A 21,489-nucleotide genomic window follows, 5' to 3' on the forward strand; every position below is an offset into this window, starting at 1 on the left:
TATATTTAATTTTCCTTTCCATACAGGCTCTTCCAACGTCCTTCCCACCTGAAACTGTGCACACACAATGTAGGAAGATTAGACTATTAGTGGCTACAAGTAATCTTGGCTATATTTTACCCCCAAGATCAGGAACAGCATGCCTCTGATTGGCAATCACTATAGCTGGGGTAAAAATCTGATTCCGTTCACATGTAAAGGTGATTTTACCAAATTAGCAGTTGCTGAAACAATACGCAAATCAAAACACAGCCTTTGTTCAATATTTTATACATCTCAGTGACTTTTGCAATGCCAGTCTTCAGCCGTGTAATGTGTACAAAAATGCACATGCTAGCGTAATGTGTACATATATGCAAATGAAAATAACAGGAATTTTTTAATTTAAAAAATGTAAATAGTTGTTTTAAATGCTTTTTACTGGTGATTTTATGGTTTTATTCTGTTTGTAAACCGCTTTGAGTGTCTCCCCACCCCCTTACAATCAAGCAGAGTATAAATTTTATGAAATAAATAAACAAATAAAATTATATTAGAGGAAATTCATTTGAATCTTTTAGACTTGTGTAGGCAATAGGATACCGGGAGAGATGGACTTCTGTCCTGATCCAGGAGGGCTATTGCGTTGTGAGTGCTATAGGTTGTCCCCTTAGTACAGAGATAGGAAACATGTGGCACTCTCGATGTTGTTGTACTCCACTTCCCATCAGTCCCTTGCCAGTGCTCTGGTTGTTGGGAATTGGAGCCCAGCGCTGCATCTGGAGGGATGCAGGTTCCCTCCTTCCCCTTCCCTAATATGTGCCAATCAGAATTCTTCCATGGCTGAGAAGCAAGCGGGATATTATGAGCTTCTCCAGATGACCTATTTACTGAGCATTCATCCTGATTTGCTTGCAAGAGTTTATATGTCTTCCTCCTAGTTAAATGTGCAGCTCACACTTTTCAGTGCATTTCCCCATCATTTCCCACCACCACCTCTGCAAAAAAACCAACCAGATTATTTATTAAGGTGGGTTGTTTGGGCTAGGGCAACATAGCCCTTGAGATGCAGAGCTCTGGTCTGGGCTTGAATCCTTCCTGAGAAACACTAGTAGTCTGGAGGCACTTTATATCTGCAGGAGCCAAGATGAAGTTTGTGATTTTATTTTATTTATTAAGTCCTCCTGAAAATTCATCTCTAGTTTAGCTCCTGAAGATTCATCTCCAGTTTAGTTCCAGCTTCTAAAACACACGTTTTTGTATGCAGCATTGCCTAGTAAGTTCACATTTTTTGCAAAGGAGCTTCCCCTAATATAATGCATATTTGTATGTTGTTTACACAAAAGCATGCACTTAACCCCACTATATGCATTACTTTTGTACACATGGAGAACGTTGCTACAAAAAAATGTAAAGAAACCAGATAAATGCGCATTTTGAAGGATGGCTGTGTTTTGGTTCACAAATTGCTCTGGGAAGAGCAAATGAGGGAGGTTCACCTTTAAATGTAAACTGCATCAAATTTCTCCCCGTCACCACCGTCCCTGGCTCCCGCCTAGCTCTGGTTTGGCCTTCCTGCTATGTCTGCCGGCCAAAGGCGAAGGCAGGAGGAAGTGGGTCGGCAGCCTGGCTTTCTTTCCCCAGATGGGCTTCCATTCTTGCTTGCGGTCGCCAACTGGTTGTAGGGAGGGGGGTGGATGTGCATGCAAACAACCTCAGACACACTTGAGAGCTGCTGCTCTGTAATCGTGGCTCCCCTTTTAACTTTATGGTGTAGCAGAGCAATGTACCTATTGCGGCATCTCTGGACCCGCATCTTGAGCTAAAAACAGGAGGCTTCCCAGGCAGGGACAGAGCCACAGGGTTTGTTGGAAGGCGAAGCGGAGGCCAGATGGCTGCAGAGGAAGGAGGGGAGAGGAGGCGCTGGAGGGGCTGCCGCACACTCCGCTTTCCACGTGGGCTTCTCTGCTGATGCTGTGTCTCTGCACGCCTTCTGTGCTAGCAGGGAATGGGAGGTTCCTGCTGGCAGTGAGAGCAGCAGCGGCTGCTTTTATGTTGTTATTTTAAACATACGGAGAGGGTCCCTTGGGAACCCATATGGAATTTCAAAGATGTGGTTTGATCTGCTGTGAAATAAGCCCAGTGCTGATAGTCGAACTGAAGTGTGTGTGTGTGTGTGTGTGTGTACAGCATTTGATGTTGCAGTGAATGGGGCAAGGTGGCACTCAGAGTCTCTTGACCCCCTCCAAGACCATGACTGGATGCTGCAAGTGTTGGAGTAGGGAGGGAGGAACACATCAGGGGAAACAGCGTGGTGGCACCCCAGGTAATGGTCTGTGAAACTTAGGAAGCTGCCTTGTACCAGATAGGACCATTGGTCCATCTACTTCAATATTGTCTACACTGACTGGCAGCGGCTCTCCAGGCTTTTCCTTTGGGGGATACTCCCACTCCTATCTGGGTATGCTGAGGATTGAACTTGGAACCTTTTGCATATAGAACAAATGCTCTTATCACTGAGCTGTGACCCTCCTCTTTATAATAGGAACATAGGAAACTCCTTTATACCAACTTAAACTATTGCTGCACCTACAGTATTATCTACATCGGCAGCAATTTTTCAGGGTTTTTAGAAAGGGGATTCCTCCAGTTGTACCTGATGATGCTGGTGATTGAACCTGTGACTTTCTGAGTGTAAGGCAGGTGTCCTTTCTCTGCAGTATCTTAGGTCTGGGGAAGGACAAGGGTAGAATATAAAATTCTATAGTGGTGCCCTTCATTGGCCCAGTGGCAGATCCCATCTTTTGCATGCAGAAGGTCCCAGATTTTCAACTCTTGGCATCTCCAGGTAAAAGGTAGGAAAGATCTTCAAAATATGGTGGGGTGTGATGATGATGATGATGATGATGATGATGATCATCATCATCATCATGATGCTGTTGCTGATGCTGGGGCCCCATGGGGAGTGGAGTCCAGCAACATCTGGAGGGCCACAGGTTCCCCTCCCTACTTGAAATATACGTGGACTATTATTTATTTGTCTACTTATTTTTTGTTCTTATATACCACATACGTGGATCTCTCTCTCCATTTTATCCTCACAGTGGTCGAGGTAAGTTAGGCTGAGATATGGCAACTGGCCCAAGATAGCACAGTGAGCCTCCATGTTGAAGGGTGATAGCCATGTTCTAAAAAACATGGAGCTCCTGACCATGCCAGAGTGATAAGGTTGGGTGCTGCCAACCATAGCTCAGAAGCCAAAACCAGCATCCGATGGTGCATAAGGCCTAGAGAAGAATCTCAGGAAGCTTGCTAATGAGCTTTTTAATGAGCTGTAGTTTCAGGCGAGTTAAGCCCAAATAAATATATGAATTAAAAGATTTGAAAAGCTGAATGCAATCAATAGAAATGTTGAAATGCCAAGCCAGTTAGCAGGAACGAGTGTACTGCTGTGTAAATTGGCGCTAGCCCTTTAAGACAGCACCAGCCAGATCCGCCCCCGCCCCCTTTTCCTGGTCTGGATCCCTCTCTGCCTGGAACATGCCATCTGCAGGAAGCCCCATAAATCATCTTGCGCTTGGCTGTCTGCAGTCTAGCGAGGTCTCTCTCCTCCTGGCCCCCTTTCCCCTGGAACCTGCGGGGCATTTCTCCATAAATGAGGCAAGGGCTGGCCAAGCAGCACTCCCCTGGGCCGCTCTCCAGATGTAGTCCCCAGCTGAACCAGCAGCATCGCAGGAGAGGAGGTGGAGGCGACGGGAACTGCGGCCAGGAAACTCCCCGTCAGCTTGAAAGGCTGAGCCACGCTCACGTTACTGTGCTCTGCTGCCAGTTCAAGGAACAATTTCCCAGAGCCTCCCTGACTTTCTGCCACTGGCATAAAACCTTGTTCCAGAATACCTTTATATATATTTGCAAATACAACAGACCAGAGTGCGGGGAATACTTGAGTCGTATGCAGTGCTGGTCCTACTCAGAATAGACCCATTGAGGCTAATAGACATGAGGCTGCATCAACTATAGTGAGAACAGAAGTGGATTTAGGGCAGCGTAACTGGTTCTTCTGCACTGGGCGCTGCGCCAAGGCAAGCGCCACAGGGCATTGCAACTATGACGTAGTGCACAGACAGCGCCAAGGCAAGCGCCACAGGGCATTGCAACTATGACGTAGTGCACAGACAGAGGTGAGAGGCAGGAGGTGCCAAATTTTGGTCGTTCACAGGGTGCCAAAGTCCACCCCTAGTTAAAACCTGAGAGAGCCAGTTTTAAATCCCCACTCAGTCCTAAAGCCCACTTTGACCATTCACTGTCTCTCAGCCTAACCTACCTCACTGGGTTGTTGTGAGGATTAAATGAGGAGGAAGGGGACCATGTACGCCACCTTGAGCTCCTTGGAGAAAATGTGGGATATAAATGTAATGATAAATAAATAAATAAGGACACCTAAATTATGTCCATTAACTTCAATGGGCCCACCAACTTCATGACTGGTGCTGAATACCACCTATGACTGGCTAAAGTTCATTCATTTCAGTGAGTCTCTGATTATGCCAAGCATTGAATACACCCCACCATCATCTGCTGCCATTAGCAATAAAAGCATTCCATGAAGCCTGATTTGAATGTACATTGTGATATAGTCTGTCCATATGTCCAAATAGGTAAATAGGTGCCAAATTGGGATTGACCTTTATAAACTGTACTTCCAATAAATGAGGAACAACAGTTACCAGAATCACTTCAAAAATGCAGACAGAGTCCAGAGAGAAAAGAAAATGATTGCACTTTACTGGGCAAACTAAACAAAAACAGTATATGAAATGTGGGGGGAAATAGATAAGTTTTGTCTTAGTTACAAGGTAAGAACAAGGAGACTTACTCAACCACACATACTGGGGGAAACTCTCTGAGAACTACACAGCCATTCGGAGCACCTCAGCTAGGATCATGCCATTCTGACTGATTTCTAGGCAGCACCTCCACCATCACCCCCTCCTGGTTGACTGTCAACAGAATTAACCTTTAGATTACTAACTGAATGATACCTGTTGTTGTACTTCCAAGAAAAACACTATGCAGTACTTGTTCTATTTTATTATTATACTTCTTTCCTGCCCTTTACTGTAAGGTCCCAGGTGCGTCACCTCAATTAAATATACACATAATATGTAAGGCACTAATGGGATGTTTACTAGTAGTAGCTAGAACCCCTATAGTCAGATTATGGGAAGGTCTGTAAGGAATCTCTCTCCCAAGATAGTACAGCAAAGTTTGGGAAGTTATACTCCCAGAAAAAACTTACTCAAAATCTGTGTATAGCCAAAAGTCAGAGAGGGTGTGAGACAGTGAGATTCATGGAGGACAGGTGGTATTTGGTTGCACTTACAAACAAAACTGATACTCAGAGACTTATGGCAAAAGCATTCAGTGAATTGTATGTAAATATATTGCCTGTCTGGAATCAGTGGTAGAGCATCTGCTTTGCAGGCAGAAAGTCATAGAATCATAGAGTTGGAAGAGACCACAAGGGCCATCGAGTCCAGCCCCCTGCCAAGCAGGAAACAGGAAGTCCCCTGTTCCGTCCTCAGTAGCATCTCCAGGCTGGGCCGGGGGAAATTCTCTGCCTTAAACCCCACAGAGCTGCTCCTTGTCAAAGTGGACAATACTGCTCCAGATAGACCCAATTGTCTGAATCAGTATCAGGCAGCTTCCTAGGTTCCTTTTTCTTTCTGCTTTTCATTTCGTTTTGTTTATAATGTTCTGCACTCGTTTTTGAAAATAAAGAAAGAATCATTCAGGAGGGAGCCACAAAACAGAATATACAATTGTAAAACAAGTAAAACAGTTACAACCATAAAATGAGAAAAGTATATAAAACGTATATAAAAACAGTTGCACGGACTAAACAATTATGTATGTTAAAACGAACACATTTGTGTGTGTGTGTGTGTGTGAGAGAGAGAGAGAGAGAGAGAGAGAGAAATGTAGTTTGAATACAGATGCAGTATCCATTCTGATACAGATGCAGACTCTTCATGTTTTGGACCCTGCATTTGCTGTTGCTGCTGTTTGGTTTGCCAGGGAGTCGGGATATGTGCAATGCAGGGCCAATTGGGTGTGTTCGAACTGTGATTTACTGTGCCTTGCTTGCGTGGAAGGCGGGGGTGGGGGGTGGGAGCTAGTATTGGGTGGGAGAGGAGGGAGGAAATCAAAGGACCTCAGCCCTCAGCGGCCTTGAAAGTGATCCGCAAGCGACGGCTGTCTCCACACTGATGTATTTGCTGTCACCTCTCCCTGGCACGAAGTGACAGATTTCTGCGTCGCATGAAGCCAAAACCAATAGCCATCCATCAGCCCTGGATGGACAGGAGTGGGAGGGGAAGGCGGAAGGGACGGCGGGGTGGGCGGTTGAGAGAGGGAACCGCTGGCAAAATACTTCCCAGGTGGTCTTCTCTCCCAGCGCTTGGCATGACAGAGAAATCAGTCCCGCATGTGTTTCGTTGGGGATACAAACAATCTGAGTAATGGTGAGCAGGCAGTTGAAGGCATGAGTATATGCTGCAGCTTCCTGTGCTTCTGACATGGGCCATTGGCTGTGTGTCCCATAATTTCTGTAGGTCACAGAATTCGTATTTTCTCAGTGCAGAATCCTCAGGCCCCAGGGACCAGGTCACTCTGTCTGGCCCTTGGAAATCTACACGGGCCACACACCCTGCCAACCCTTTACCTGGGCTACTCTCCTTGCTGGCCTTGCTTCACACCCTCCTTGGGGCTCTTATTATTATTATTATTTTAAGTTTTCAAAAGCCTTTCTAGTGACACTGGCAAACCATCATGGCAGCACATGTGTTCTCCTGCCTCCCCCTTCATTTGCTGCCAAAGCCAGGGACTGAGAATCTCTGTAACCCTCCAGAAGTTGTTGGACTCCAATTGGGGTTTGAACTGGTGATGTTTGACCAGTAAAGAGATACTGGGATCAAAATGGATGGCTGAGGAAGGGGGATAAATTTGATTCAATTTGGGTTTAAATGGGAACCTTCTGAAAACAATACACAAACTGAAACACAGCCTCCCCTTTGAAATTTGCACTTCTCTGAATTTTGCAGAGCCATTCTCCAGCAAGATAATGTATGCAGAGTTACATGTTTTAGGATAAAGTGTACAAAAAAAGTATATTGGTGAAATTTCACAACTAACTGAAAATAACTTACAAAAATGCATTGTGCTAGTGAAAATTGCTTTGCTGAAATGTGTGTTTCAAACAAAATTGCATACCAAAACATGTGCATTAGAAAAAAAATTACACTAAAATCCTGGTGAATTTTCATGAGGACTTTAAAACACACACACACAAATGGGGTGGGGGATGTGGAAAACTGAATTTTAAGATTGGTGAAATGAGAAACTTAAAGAATTCAGAGCTCACAGATTCGTTCATCCCTATGAACATCTCAAGGAAAATGCCAACCCGCTCTGTGGCAGCTGTGAAAAAGGTGAATTCCATGCTAGGGATCATTAGGAAACGAATAGAAAATAAAACAACCAATATAATGATGTTATACAAATCTATAGTGCAATAGCACTCTGAATACTCTGCTCAGTTCTGGTTGCAGCGCCTCAGAAAGGATATTGTAGAGCTGGAAAATGGCAACTAAAATGATAAAGGGGTTGGAGCAACTTTCCTATGAAGAAAGGTTACAACATTTGGGGCTTTTTAGTTTAGAGAAATGGTGATGGGAGGGGATGGTTGAGGTGTATAAAATTATGTATGGTGTGGAGAAACTGGATACAGAGAATTTTTTATCCCTCTCTCATAATATTAGAGTTATAATGTGAAGCTATATATTTTTTTACCTATCTAAATACTTTATTGAAACACTTATCAATTACAAAAACAATATGGTACAGATTGGATGTTAAACACATTAACACCTTGACTTCATAAGACGGTGTCCTTTTTGTAGCACCCATTAATCTGTGATCCTACTTCCTAACTTGTGATCTTACTTCCTAACTAACGTCACACCGAACATTTAAAGTAGTCATGTGCTGCTTTGACAGCCATGACTTCCCCCAAAGAATCCTGTGAACTGTAGTCTGTACAATTCCCAGAATCCTGAGATCAGGATGAAGAACATAGTAACCAAACTGGGCGTCTTAAAAAGGAGTCTAGGGTCTTGGCACATTAATCATCATCATCATCATCATCATCATAATTAATTTGTATTCCGCCCTATACCTGATCTTAGGGTGGTTAACAACATCAGGAGGACATCTGGTTGTGGAAAGCCGTGGATCTGCTTACCTCTGTAATGGACTGGATGACAGCCAACAAACTGAAGCTCAATCCAGACAAGACCGAGGCACTGTTAGTGGGTGGTTCCCTAGATCACTTGGATGGGAGGTTGCATGCTCTTGATGGGGTTACTTTCTATCTGAAGGAGCAGGTATGTAGTTTGAGGGCACTGTTGGGATCCCTTGTTGTCGCTTGAGGCTCAGGTGGCCTCAGTGGCGCAGAGTGCCTTCCATCAGCTTCTGCTGTTCCCCTATCTAGACAGGGATAGTCTAACTTCTGTTGCCTATGCTCTGGTAACTTCTAGGTTAGATTACTGCAACACATGGGTCTGCCTCTGAAGATCGTTCAGAAATTTCAGCTAGTGCAGAATTTGGCAGCCAGGTTGCTCACCAGTGCAAGACGGTTTGAGCATATAACACCAATCCTGGCCTGACTGCACTGGCTGCCAATCAGCTTCCAGGTTCAATTCAAAGTGCCAGTTTTGACCTACAAAACCTTAAGCGGCTCAGGACTGCAGTACTTGAAGGATTGCCTTTCCCCATATGAAGCAAACCGGACCCTGCAATCATAATCTGAAGCCTTTCTTTGTGTGCCCCCTCCGCAAGAGGTCTGGAGGGTGGCAACTTGAGAATGGGCCTTTTTCTGTAGTGGCTCCCCGTTTGTGGAATGTTTCCCCCAGGGAGGCTCACCTGGCACCTTCACTACATACCTTTAAGTGCCAGGCAAAAACATGCCTCTTCACCCAGGGATTTGGCTGATGAAACCATCTTTGGCCTCTTAAATTGTGGGGGGGTATTGTTTTGTTGGTTGTTATGCTAATGAGCCTTGGGCTGATTAAACCATCTACAGACTTTTAATTGTGTTTGTGGGAAGGGGCTCATGGGGGCATTGTTGTTGCATATTTTGTGTTCTCATTTTATATGTTTTTGTTTGTGAACTACCTTATGAAGTTCAGTTTATAGGCAGTATGCAAATTTAAATAATAATAATAATAATAATAATAATAATAATAATAATAATAATAATAATAATAATGGATATAAGTGAGTTGCAGCACAGCCACAATAAATTTCTGGGCAGGCTCCTCCCAGATTTGCTTAATGCTCAGCCCTGAATGTGCCAACACCTTTCCAGGTTTCACGTTCCCTGGTTTGACCAGGGGAATGAGTATTACTGAAATCAAAAGTCCTACCCATGGAAGGATCCTTTCAAAGTCTTCCACATTGGACAGCAGTCAGTAGCAGAAGAAATTGTGCTGACCATTCTGTTCTTCACCAGAAATTTATGTCTGTTTCCTTGGAATCAAAGTCAGCCTCTCTCCTGCCAGAGCACTCCTCGCAGCTCAACTCCCCATTCATTTTTTCCTCATATTATATCGCAGAAACTGGGGTGCTGGTCATGTAATTGACAATCCACTTCTCAAGAAATAGTTGCTGTGCGGGTCTGTCATCTTGGCTGAACTTCCATGCCTGGGAGGTTTTTATTTTACTCTGCAACCTGCAGATGAATCTCATTTTGCCCCAATGATTTATGGAGGCTGAGTTCTCCCTGAGTTGGTCTTTCATAACAACCTCCCTTTAAGATTTCAGTGTCTCTAAAGGCTCCACTATGCCTCCCCACCCCAGAAAGTCCTTCAGAATAACAGTCTCCCTAGAGAAGGGGACAAATTGAATAAACTCTCTTCACTTCACCCCTCAGTGTATAATTGTGCAGGCTTCCTTCAAATACATTGAAATCTTTTCGTATGTGTCTCCTCCCCTTCCTTTACCAAAACCCCAAGGTTCAGCAGCGCTTCTAGATTTCCAAGTCTGGAATTGTACCTTGTTCTTCCCAGATGCTGGGTGTTGGAAATGTGGGATAGCTAGTCACATATAACCAACATGCTTAGGTCTAATTAATGCATGAAGGGGTTAAGACCATAAGTAAGCTGTCCTGCCAGTCTTAGCTCACCTTGGGAGGGACTAGGATCAGTGTTCCCCAACCTTGGGCCTCCAGCTGTTTTTGGACTACAGTTCCCATCATCCTTGACCACTGGTCTTGCTAGCGAGGGATGATGGGAGTTGTAGTCCAAAAACAGCTGGAGGCCCAAGGTTGGGGAACACTGGACTAGGTAATCAAGACTTGTTCTGCTTAGTCTACCTGAGAAGCTCAATGTGTGAGGAGTCCTGAGCTGGTTGCTCCAAGCTCAGACTCCATAGCTCTTACAAGCCACTCTTGAGTTCCTATCTCAATAATTTAGGAACTAAGACAAGTTTTAATGCCTATGCAACTTTTTCTGAACACTGTATGGAAAAGCACATGAATTTGACTTTTGGAGAGTTTGTATGTAAACCATTTTTAACTTTGCAAATGTGTGTTCGTTTTCTTTACTAAGGAAACTTTGGAACTCACTCTAAAGGGCACATTTTATGGTTTTACAACCTATATTTCCAAGTTTTACTTGTTAGTCACACGCCAACAAGTAAAAAGTATCTGTGGAAGTCTCTGACTGGCTGTGCAGTTCTGCAGGAGTTTTCCTCTGTATGTTTGGTTGAATGTTTTTCCTGCTATGTACAAGACCTGCCAAAACACCTCTGTTTCTTTCTCCTTAAGTTATACATTGCTTTTTCCCCCTTGGTGTTTGTTCAGTACAGTGTTGTCATGATTTATTGTTTCTCTGGAATCTGATCTGAATTATTTGAGTGACTTAGCTAACATTGGGTGTCTTTGCCTTGAGCTAGCCTAGGAGTTAGTGAAGAAAGTACCGTAAAATAAAGCATTGGTGATGTTAAGTTGTGGGTTGACATAGCAGACGACACAGCGATTTCTCCAAAGCAGCTCTTTATTTTGTAAGCTGGAACAGAACTAAACTGAGGAGCTCAGTCAGCCTGCTTATATAGAGCTCCAGAACAATGTAACTGTTGCCATTTTCTAAAACTATCCAATCACGGAACGTCACTTTTCGATCCTTCATTTGCATAACTATCTACAGTATCCCCCTGCTGGCCCAGGGTGAGAACTTCAGTACATAACAGGTGACACTGGCTCTCCAGGGGTTAAGAAAGGGAGTCACTCCCAGCCCTACCCGGAGATACTGGGGGTTGAACCTGGAATCTTCTGTGTACAAAGCACACAACACTTTTCTTAATACATAGGAACACAGGAAGCTGCTTTATACCAATTCAACCATTGGTCCATCTATCCCAGTATTTCCTAGACTGACTGGCAGCGACTCTCCAGGGTTTCAGACAAAGGTCTCTCCTAGTCCTAGCTAGAGATGCTGGGGATTGAATCTGGGACCTTCTGCATGCAAAGCACTGAGCTTGGGTTCCCCAAGAAAGCTGCTTTAAAAAAAATCAACCTCTTTGCTCATGTTGACCAGCATTATCAACTCTGACTGACAGTCACTTTCCAGGGTCTCAAGCAGAGAAGGTTATCCCTATCTCCTTCCTGTGCAGAAGGCAATTAATAAAACCATAATATATCAAGCGCCATTTGGAACTGTGGTTTTAGTTCTGCTGCCAGCTGACTGAACAGAAAGCGTTGTCCCTGAAGTGCTAAAAGGGGGCTAATTTGGAAGCAACCTTGAATCTCCAGTGTGTTCAAAGCCCGTAAAAGTTGTGCCCAGCTTCGTGCACAGAGCCTATGGGATTGATGACTGAAGAGAAAAAGGCTATGGATTGCGTGGCGAGTTCCCGCCTCCCCCCAGTGGAAATAAAGACACGTGACACCAATATTACGGTTAATGGGCTAAAGTTGGCCACAACTTTATTGATTACAGGTGATGAGCAGTATTGGCTTAGGCATTGGTCCTAATCTAAGCCACTATCTGGCTGAAGGCCGGGAAGGGTTAACACCAGCAGGGGGAGCCCTGCTGATGCACATCAACTAGGCACTCCCCCGGGGTCACCGCTCGGGGGCGTGCCTTGGGCCCTGGCCTCCATAGTCTTCGGATGGGGCCACGCCCCCCGGAGTCCTTTAGTGGACTACCTTTAAATAACCGGGGGAGGTGATGGCGCTCCCCCCGCAATCATCTACATAACAATACCCCGACCAATGCCTAACCGCCAAACCAGGAAAGTTGTGACGATTTGCTACGAGGTAGGTGAAAAAACCAAATGGCTGGTGCCAATTTGCCAAGTGGAAAAATTCCTAAGAGGCCCCTTAACGGCAACCAGCCAAAGTCCATAGCAAGGTCAAAAGAGAAACCTAGAGGGTGGGTGGGTGGGAATTTCCCCAGCTGATCCGCAGCAAAGAGGAAGCTCCTCTGCCACGCTTGCCTTAAATGCGGCAAGCCACACCCCCCAAGCCAGCCAATTGGCTGGCCAGGGGGATGACGCGGCAGAGGATTCCCCAGATTGCGCGGGGCTGGGAGCGGGAGCCCACAACACCACCTCCTCCCGAGGTCGGAAGTGGCTTTGTATTCAATGCTAGTTGTGCTCAGATGGTGGTCGTGATGATTTACGCGCCCTTCATCCTAAGCTCCCAGGGCAGGTTACAGCAATTCAAGCACAATATGAAAAACGGTTTAAAACATCTTACAATCACAGAAATAAGGTGGGTCCTAAGAATATACATCTCTGGTGTCAAAAGTCAGGGTGAAGAGGTACATCTTAATTCTCCACTGGAAACTGTATAATGGGGTGCCAGGCGCAACTCTTTGGGGAGGGAGTTCCACAACTTACGGGGTGCCACAAAGAAGTGCTCTCCCAGGCTGCCACCCCGTCAGCTTTTTAGGGTGGTGGAACAGTCAAGAGGCTCCCCTTTGCTGACCAGGGGAGTCTGTAGGTAAGGAGGTGGTTTTTCAAGTATTTGGGGCTGAGTTGTTTAGGGCTTTAAATACTAACATTAGCCTCTTTGATTGGGCCTGGAAACGAATTGGCAACCAGTGCAGCTGTTTTAAAACAAGGGTTATGTGAGATCTAAATGGAACCCCAGCTAGTAATCTGGCTGCTGCATTTTGGACCAATTGAAGTTTCCGAGTCAGTTTAAAGTAATGAAGATGACTTAGATCCATTAAGTTCACTGGGTTTGTTCTGCATACGATTTCATTCAATACAACCGTATAAAAATGTAGATTTTCGGGGGGGGGGGGATTTCCATCCTTTCCCTCCATCCTTACATCTTTGCCTACTAAAGAAATATGCATAAGCCACATTGGGTAGGGATGCTGTCTCTGCCAATTTCAAAATTATTCTCATTTTTATTTGCTGTCTAAACCATCTGTGCCTCTAATATGGTGTTGTGGAGCACTCAGGCCAAATCTAGTTGTTTTATCTGATTCTCACTGCACCACCTCCTTGTTTAACAGGGCATGTAGGATTAGTGTTGTGTTATGGGCAAAAAAACAAAAGAACCGCCTTCTTGGATCGCACAGGTTCCCCACCCCTGAATTAGACCATCCCTTGCCTTTACTGACCCCAGCTACCTCCACCACAACTCTGCCTCCTTTTAATGCAGGAATAAGAAATCTGTAGCCCTCTAGCTGTTGCTGGATTCCAGTTCCCATCACTCCCAACCAGCATGACCAGTTGTAATGGGAATTGGGGTTGCTTGTGCGTAAATTCCAAACTGCTCCCAGTTGTTGGGGTAGCTAGACCTTTCCCTGATTTGACAGCCCTTACGAGGCGACTGTCTCAGTCACTGGCAGAATCCGTCAGTGGGCGTTCCCTAAACTTCTTCCAACATAAAAGCTGTTTGACGCCAAGTCTCCTCCTACCCTCCCTGCGCGGAAGTCTCCTGCGCAGAGTGGGCGTGGCCAGCAGAGGTCCTGGGCTCTCCCCGCTGGACCCTGTGGAAGGGTCTTGGAGCCCTCTCTCCGAAGACCTTCCCTCCTCCCCTTCTTTCCTGGTGTCACGCCGATTTCCTTCCCCAATGGAAGTGTTCTCCCTCTCCCTGCTGGTCCCTTCTCCTGCATCATTGGAGAGCCCTACCTCCACTCTGGGCTCCGATGTCAGTTCCCTGACACCAGTCATCAAGGATGATGGAAATTGGAGTAGCAACAAAATCTGGAAGAATTCCAGTGGAAATGGGAGCAGAAATTGTGTTCGTGAATTCATACTATGTTGGAACAAAGCAATCTAGCAAACCAATATTCCCTGTTGTTGTTGCTTTCAATCCACAAATGATATGTAATTGATTATATTTCTCTCTCGTACACATGTGCACTGTGTTTCCTTTGCACTGAAATTAATTATGGAATAACAGTTTAATTTGCATGAATAATTATGTAAATTGCACAAGGGACATAATTTTGTGACAACAAGAGAAAGAGCATAGGTTTCGGCAGAAGATGAACTGCAGCTGAATGGAAACAGTGCTGCATGTGACGAATACAGAGCAGAACAGAAAACGATGCATCCTTAGGTGGTTGCTTGCTGTCCTTGCATTATGTTCCTTGAAAGTCTCATAGCACCCTGCAGCTAACAACAGAGGTAGCCTTTATTTCAAAAGTTGCTTAGTTATAAAGATCCTGGATATGTCCTTCCCCTCTATGTGTGTTGTGCTAATAGACTGTGAGACTATTTGACTTGTGTCATAGCCTGGAAGTATTGATTTATTAGCCTCTGCCCAAGGCACAATGTTTTATTTTCTGCTGCAGTGGAGGAGCAGGTGGAAAGAGGATACTTTCGCAGTGGAAAGCTCTTTGGGTAACCTTGAGCTAGTAACTGTTTCACAGGTTAGCCTACCTCACAGGGTTGTTGCAAGCATGAACTAAGGAGAGGAATGGGGCACCATATAAGCCACATAAAACTCTTCGAAGGAAAGGTAAAATAGAAATGTAAGAATGAATCAAATAATCAAAAAAGTGCTTTTGAAGTGATGGTTGCAGGGGCTGGGTTGGTTCATATGGGCAGAGGCGGTCCTTGAGGTCCTGAACTGAATAAGGATGAATAGGTGAATACAGGCATTGTTGTTTAGTCATTTAGTCGTGTCCAACTCTTCATGACCCCATGGACCAGAGCATGCCAGGCACTCCTGTCTTCCACTGCCTCCCGCAGCTTGGTCAAACTCATGTTCGTTGCTTCGAGAACACTGCCCAACCATCTCATCCTCTGTTATCCCCTTCTCCTTGTACCCTTCATCTTTCCCAACATGAGGGTCTTTTCCAGGGAGTCTTCTCTTCTCATGAGGTGACCAAAGTATTGGAGCCTCAGCTTCAGGATCTGTCCTTCCAGTGAGCACTCAGGGCTGATTTCCTTCAGAATGGATCGGTTTGATCTTCTTGCAGTCCATGGGACTCTCAAGAGTCTCCTCCAGCACCATAATTCAAAAGCATCAATTCTTTGGCGATCAGCCTTCTTTATGGTCCAGCTCTCACTTCCATACTTCACTCCTGGGAAAACCATGGCTTTAACTATGCGGACCTTTGTTGGCAAGGTGATGTCTCTGCTTTTTAAGATGCTGTCATACAGCAATACAGGCATACCTGAGTTTATTGAACTTTGTTTTTATGCACTTTGCAGATATTGCCCCTTATGAGGAGTCAGCTGCAGCTGCAGCAGCCCACCTGCTTCCAAGGGAAGGAAGCCCGATGTTGCCACTGCCCCTCATCTGGCCATGGGTGTGGAACAGGCTAGGACTAGAGCCAAAGTTTTTTTACCTCCTGTCCCTACAGCCAGGGGGTCTTGGCTTAATAGACTGCAGTATAGTGTAAACATAACTTTTATATGCACTGGGAAACAAAACAAAAAAATTGACCCACTTTATCGTGAATTTTGCTGTACTGCAGAGGTCTGGAACAAAACCCACAATATCTCTGAGGTATGCCTGTACCACCACTGTGAACTGAGCCTGGGAACTATCTGGTAGCCATTGCCGTTGGGGGCAGTTGGGGCAGGATTGGTGTTATCAGACTGTCTTGTCCCAGTAAGCAACTGGGCTCCCAAATTCTGCACCTGCTGCAGTTTCCAAAACCATCTTCAAAGCCAGCCCTTTGCCACCAAGGCCACTTCGCCTCAAGCAACAGTGAGTGATTCAGAATTACCCCTGAGCTACCTGCCTACTCCTTCAGAGGGACTGGAACCCCATAAAGAGAAGGCAACATGATGAGATGTTCCTCTGCACAAAATAAATTATCTATGCTTTGGAAACACTGAGGACCTCTGAGGGGAAGCAGAGGCGGACTTTGGTAATATGGTGCCCTGACCGAGGATGAAAGTTTTTGCCCGTCTGCCCCCTGTCCCTCCAAAAATCTTATTTTCATACTAATTCCCTTGGGTATGGTTGCTTTTTTATTGATCTTCTCAATATTATTATTCTTATTATGCGCCACCTTGGCTCAGTGCCTGGGGGGGGGGGAGAACAGCCCACACCACCCTAAATCTGGTGATGGGAAAAGTGTGGAAGAATGAATGAATGAATGAATGAATGAATGGCTCTCCCCTAGCCTTCTTTCTGACACACAAGTTTTTTGGTACTGAGGAACATTCTACCATGTGACCACCCCTACCTGGTGCTGTATGGACATAACTAGACTTGCCACATATGGGAGAACTAGGCCTAGGTTTCTCTTGTTTCTAAGGATTCACTAGTCCATGCTCTCTGCCTGCCTTCCTGTTTGACCTTGGGAAGAAAAGCAAATGGGCCTCCCTTGAGACACTTCCACAGGGCACGTGTGTTGCTAAACAAGGCTTTAAGCGTCCCTATCTGTAATGAATTGTTAAAAGCAATCAGATTAGGAGTGTGAATAAAGAACCAGCCTGTCTAATCCATGCTTAGTTTACAAACTTCTGGGTATTTTGGCAGCACTTGAAATGCAATGAATGTGAAGGCTTCTTTAAAAAGGTTGTCTGGGAAAGTGTTCTTGGCTGGAACCCTAAAATTATGCACCCCCAGTTTACCTGGATTTTGTAGCTGGAATAAATATGGGCCTGTTCCAGAAGGCTTTTCTTGTGTTTTTATGTAAGATGCTGTTGAATTTTCACAAGAAAAAAAATTCGAATTGTAAGCTGAAATAGAAATGTGGATAATTGGACTTATGGTTGGTAAAATGAGAAATTGAAATAGGCAGGTCCCTCCATATTTCCCCCTCCTTGCTGGCTTCTGTGCTTTGCCAAAATATCTTTTCCACCACCATTCCCCTCCCTCAAATACAAATTTGGAAGGAAGGCTGGAGGTTTTTAATCGCTACCTCCCAAGTGTGATGAGAGATCAATGCTGGGTTAATGGAGCAACTGCTCCAATCTGCGCTTGCAGTGCACGTGGGGCAAGGGGGCGTGTAGGTGCGGGAGACAGAAAGAGCCACTGGCTATGTGGCACTTTCTTCCAGCCCCCTGCCCTGCTTTTCACTTTTCAAATGCTTTGGATTGCTTTCGGGTCAAAGTTTGGGGCCAAGGGAAGAAGGGAAGTAAATTAGATCAAACATAAGGTTGGGCCAGGGCTTGTGCAACCAGCTCCGGTGGAGGTTTCATTTTCCCTGCGTTGCAGATCTAATATTAAAAGCTACTGGTGATGAAACTGACTTGTGCATTAGGAACACGGGAAGCTGCTTTGCCCTCTATCTCTGAATGGCAGCAGCGCTCTCAGGTTTCAGGCAGGGGACATTCCCAGCCCTATCTGGAGATTTGACCCCAGCACCTTCTGAACTTTAAGGCCTTCCTTTGCAAGGTCAGTGATTTTTTTCCAACAACAGCCAGTGCTTCCCCCTCCCTCCCTCATACATTCCACTTACTCAACCACTCCCCAGCCTGGGGCATGAAGAAAAGTAGGAGGGTTGCCAAGGCCGGGAGATCCCCTGCTTCCACACTCTCATCTATCACCTTGAATTGTGTTGCAGGATAAAATTTCTCATCCGAACCTAATGATAAATTAAATCAAGGCTGAAGTACAGAGGATTAATGGCCGTGCCTGCGTGTACCCAGCGAGGCGACCACAGCCGCCCAGCCCCACGAACAAGTTTTAAAATGCTCATTAAAAACAATAAAGCCAATTGCCAGGTGAAGATTCTCCCCATTTCCCAAAGCAGGCAGGCAGAGCCTCCCTTGAGGGGTGGAGAAAGGGGGGGGGGTTGGTGGCGGCATCTTGTTTCTTCCATGAAAGAGTGGGGCTTACTATTTATCCTGCACTTTTTGCAAAGGGAGCCTTAACAATGTCTAGGAATGGAAGTGCACTGTGAGAAATAAATAATTTGAAATGCTTAAGAGTTTCCTCTGAGCTCAGTGTAACCTGCAAAGGAGGCTGCCTGCTGCCTCTGCAGGAATCACTACAAAATCACCTGCTGCCTGTTGTGTCTCTGTATGATCTACTTCTCTGGGCTTGTCTCCTTCCAGTCTTCCATCATGCTGATGTCTAATTCTGCCATGGCTCTGCTTTCTAATGTTTGTAGATCTGTCTTTCCCAAGCTGGTGCCTTCCAGATGTTTTCGGCTATAACACATCATCCCCAGCCGGCAGCATCCTCTTTTTTTGACATGGTTTGATATGTGTGTGTAGTAGAGTTGCCTGCTATTTTTTGCCTGTTTTAGTTTATTGGGGGAGGGTAGGTATTTCCCCTGTTTTTTTGGTGGTGGCATTTGTAAGCATGAGCGGTTTTCTGAAGAAACGATGTTTTGAGGTGCCCACAACTTTTATTTGGGTGCCTCCAAATTGCCATTGTTTTGCAGGAGGGATTCAAGGACATGCTTGTGCTTTAGATTTGCGGAGTTAAAGCAGATTAAAAGGCTCTGTACAATTCAAGAATCAGGACTTGGTGCAGTTAAAAAAGTGCAGGGAAACATTTGGAATGAATAAATGACTAACACAGGTGTGGAGAATATTTGGCCCTCCAGATGTTGCTGAACTACAAATCCCATCATCCCTGGCCACTAGCCATGCCTGCTGGGGCTGATGAAAGTTATAACTCAGCAACATCTGGAGGGCCAAAGGTTCCCCCACATGTGTCCTAATGGGAAGATGTGGAAACACATAGTAAGCAAATGCAGAATGGATGCTAATTGTTGTATAACTACCCCAGAAACAAATGCTCAATAAAGTCTGGCCATGGTCTAACCCAGAGCTTTCCAAACTGTGTGTCACGACACATTAGTGTGTCTGCTGCAGTGCGTAGGTGTGTCACACGAATGCACCCCACTCTTCTCCTGGGGCTAGAAAGGGGTTCGTTTAACCTCCAGTTTGCTAGTAAAACTGAATTACTATGTCATGAAATGATACATGTCTAAAAAGTGTGTCGCCAACATGAAAAGTTTGGAAAGCTCTTGTCTAACCTCTGCTTAAGCTTTGTACAAGCAAATCAGTATGAATGCTTAACAAACAGGTTGTTTGGAGGAGTCTTTGTATTTACAAATGTGCTCCTGGGCCCAAAATTGCTGGGGACATCTGCATGACAAGCAGGTGCTCTGTCATTGAGCTATGGCCCTTCCCCAAGATTGTAGGATAGGAAACGAGGTTTCACATATCTGAGCATTTTTGCAGGAATTTGGCATCCCATAACCCACATGCTCAGGGGCGGGAATCCCCTTTCTTGCTTCTAAACTTGATGACTCCCCCCCCCCCCGCTCCAACAGCTCTCCTAAATTGGAACAGATGCCGAGAAAATCTGATAATTAACCCCCCAGCGTTTCTAGGGGGGCAGAAAAGTAAAACCCAAACTTCTCCTTCTCACCCATCCACCTCTAAGCCAGCCTGATAAATAAATTTGATGTCTGAGGGTAGAGAAAGGAAATAGATAAATGAATTTATGCAAACATACTGTTGCAGCCAGAGGGGATTTCTCTCCTTGCTTCTGGGGTCTGCACTCTCAGAAAGAAAGAAAGAAAGAAAGAAAGAAAGAAAGAAAGAAAGAAAGAAAGAAAAGCAAATGGACCACAAGAGGAAACATGTCATGGTGCAAACTACAACCAGATGGTACGGGTGTGGGAGGAAAAGGGTGGAGAAGGGGGAATTCTCCGAACGGAACATGTTTGTCAAAAAGCAGAGGTGGCAGTCAAAGAAACCTCTTGTTTGGCTTAGTGGGTTCCCCAGGACTCCTGCGGAGGAGGTTGAACTCAGAGCAGCTGGCTGGAAACTGGTGTTGGCAGCGGAACAAAACTGAAGGGTGGTTCTTTATGAGCTTATAGAAGCCACAGCTTCTGATGTGGAAATTACCCCCACTCCATAATCCTAGTTTTGTAGGATTGGGAGTTGTAATTAGGAACATAGAAAGCTGTTTTATATGGAGTCAGATTATTGGTCCATTTAGCTCAGTATTGTTTACACAGACGGGGGTTGAATTTTGAATGAGTGTGCACACAGTTGTGCCATAAATCTGGTGCCAGAAGACCAGGGCCAGCCCTGCCACAAGGTAGAGTGAGGCAGCTGCCTCAGGCAGCAAATTCTGAAGGGTGGAAAAGAGGCTAGAATGGTGTGCCATGTGGTCTGCCCTGCAGCCCCTAAGCTAGCTCCCTGCTCTAGCATGGACGGCGCACCAATGAGGAGACCTGAAGCAACATGCCTCAGGCCTTCCACCACACTGGGGCCTGGATCTGTGGCAGGGGAGCATTGGTAGCCCATCTTGCTTCAGGTGCCAAAAGGTCTCTGGTAGGCCCTGCACAAGACTCTTCCTTCTTTTTGCTGCAGAAGATTGAACACAACTACGCCTCTTGCAGTTGAGTTAGAGATTACATGGTAGATGAGAGTGTAGGAACATAGGAAGCTGACTTACACAGTCAGACCATTGGTCCATCTAGCTCAATATTGTCTACACTGACTGGCAGTGGCTCTCAGACAGGGAACTCTCCAAGCCTTAAGTAGCAATGCCCAAGATAGAATGTGGGACCTTTTGAATGCAAGGCAGATGCTGTACCACTGAGCTATGGCCCTTCCCAACTTAAAGAGTCTTAGAAGTGGACTCTGCCCATGGTGAGAGGCACTCTTGTCTAGGGAATTGACAGCTCTGTCAACGTTGATTTCTCTCAACTTCTCATGTTTTCATCAGCCTTAAGGCCATTCGCTACATTTCTGCATCAATTTGCAGGTGGAAAAAGTTTTCTTGAAAACATATCAGTACATTTCTCCCAATATAGAGGTTTGTGCAAAGTAATTTCCTCAAATATAATGCGAATAAATCAAATTTCACTTTGGTTCACATACTGGATCAGGAGGTGTGAATTAGGTAGGTTCCTGTTAAAATACAAACTGCACCAAATTTCTTCCCATCCCTAATGCACAGGAATAGTGGCTAGGCAGCAGTTGATTTGCTTGTGGACAACCACGCAAGGGGAAATGTGCTTTTAAAAGTATATAACAGCTACTATGTACACT

The 21,489-nt window shown here is 45.3% G+C and overlaps 1 protein-coding gene and 1 long non-coding RNA gene across 4 annotated transcripts in view; one reads left to right on the forward strand and one right to left on the reverse strand.

Annotated features, from left to right (window-relative positions):
- The window catches only part of LOC310769620, a 343,443-nt gene that overhangs the window by 153,917 nt on the left and 168,037 nt on the right, over positions 1 to 21,489 (reverse strand). The window lies entirely within an intron of this gene.
- Positions 1 to 21,489, forward strand: part of SAMD11 (sterile alpha motif domain containing 11) — a 317,484-nt gene that overhangs the window by 32,532 nt on the left and 263,463 nt on the right. The gene's annotated exons all lie outside the window — the stretch shown is intronic.

Source organism: Podarcis filfolensis (genome assembly GCF_964270895.1).
Source record: "Podarcis filfolensis genome assembly, chromosome: 8".
In the NCBI taxonomy this organism is placed as follows: Eukaryota; Metazoa; Chordata; class Lepidosauria; order Squamata; family Lacertidae; genus Podarcis; species Podarcis filfolensis.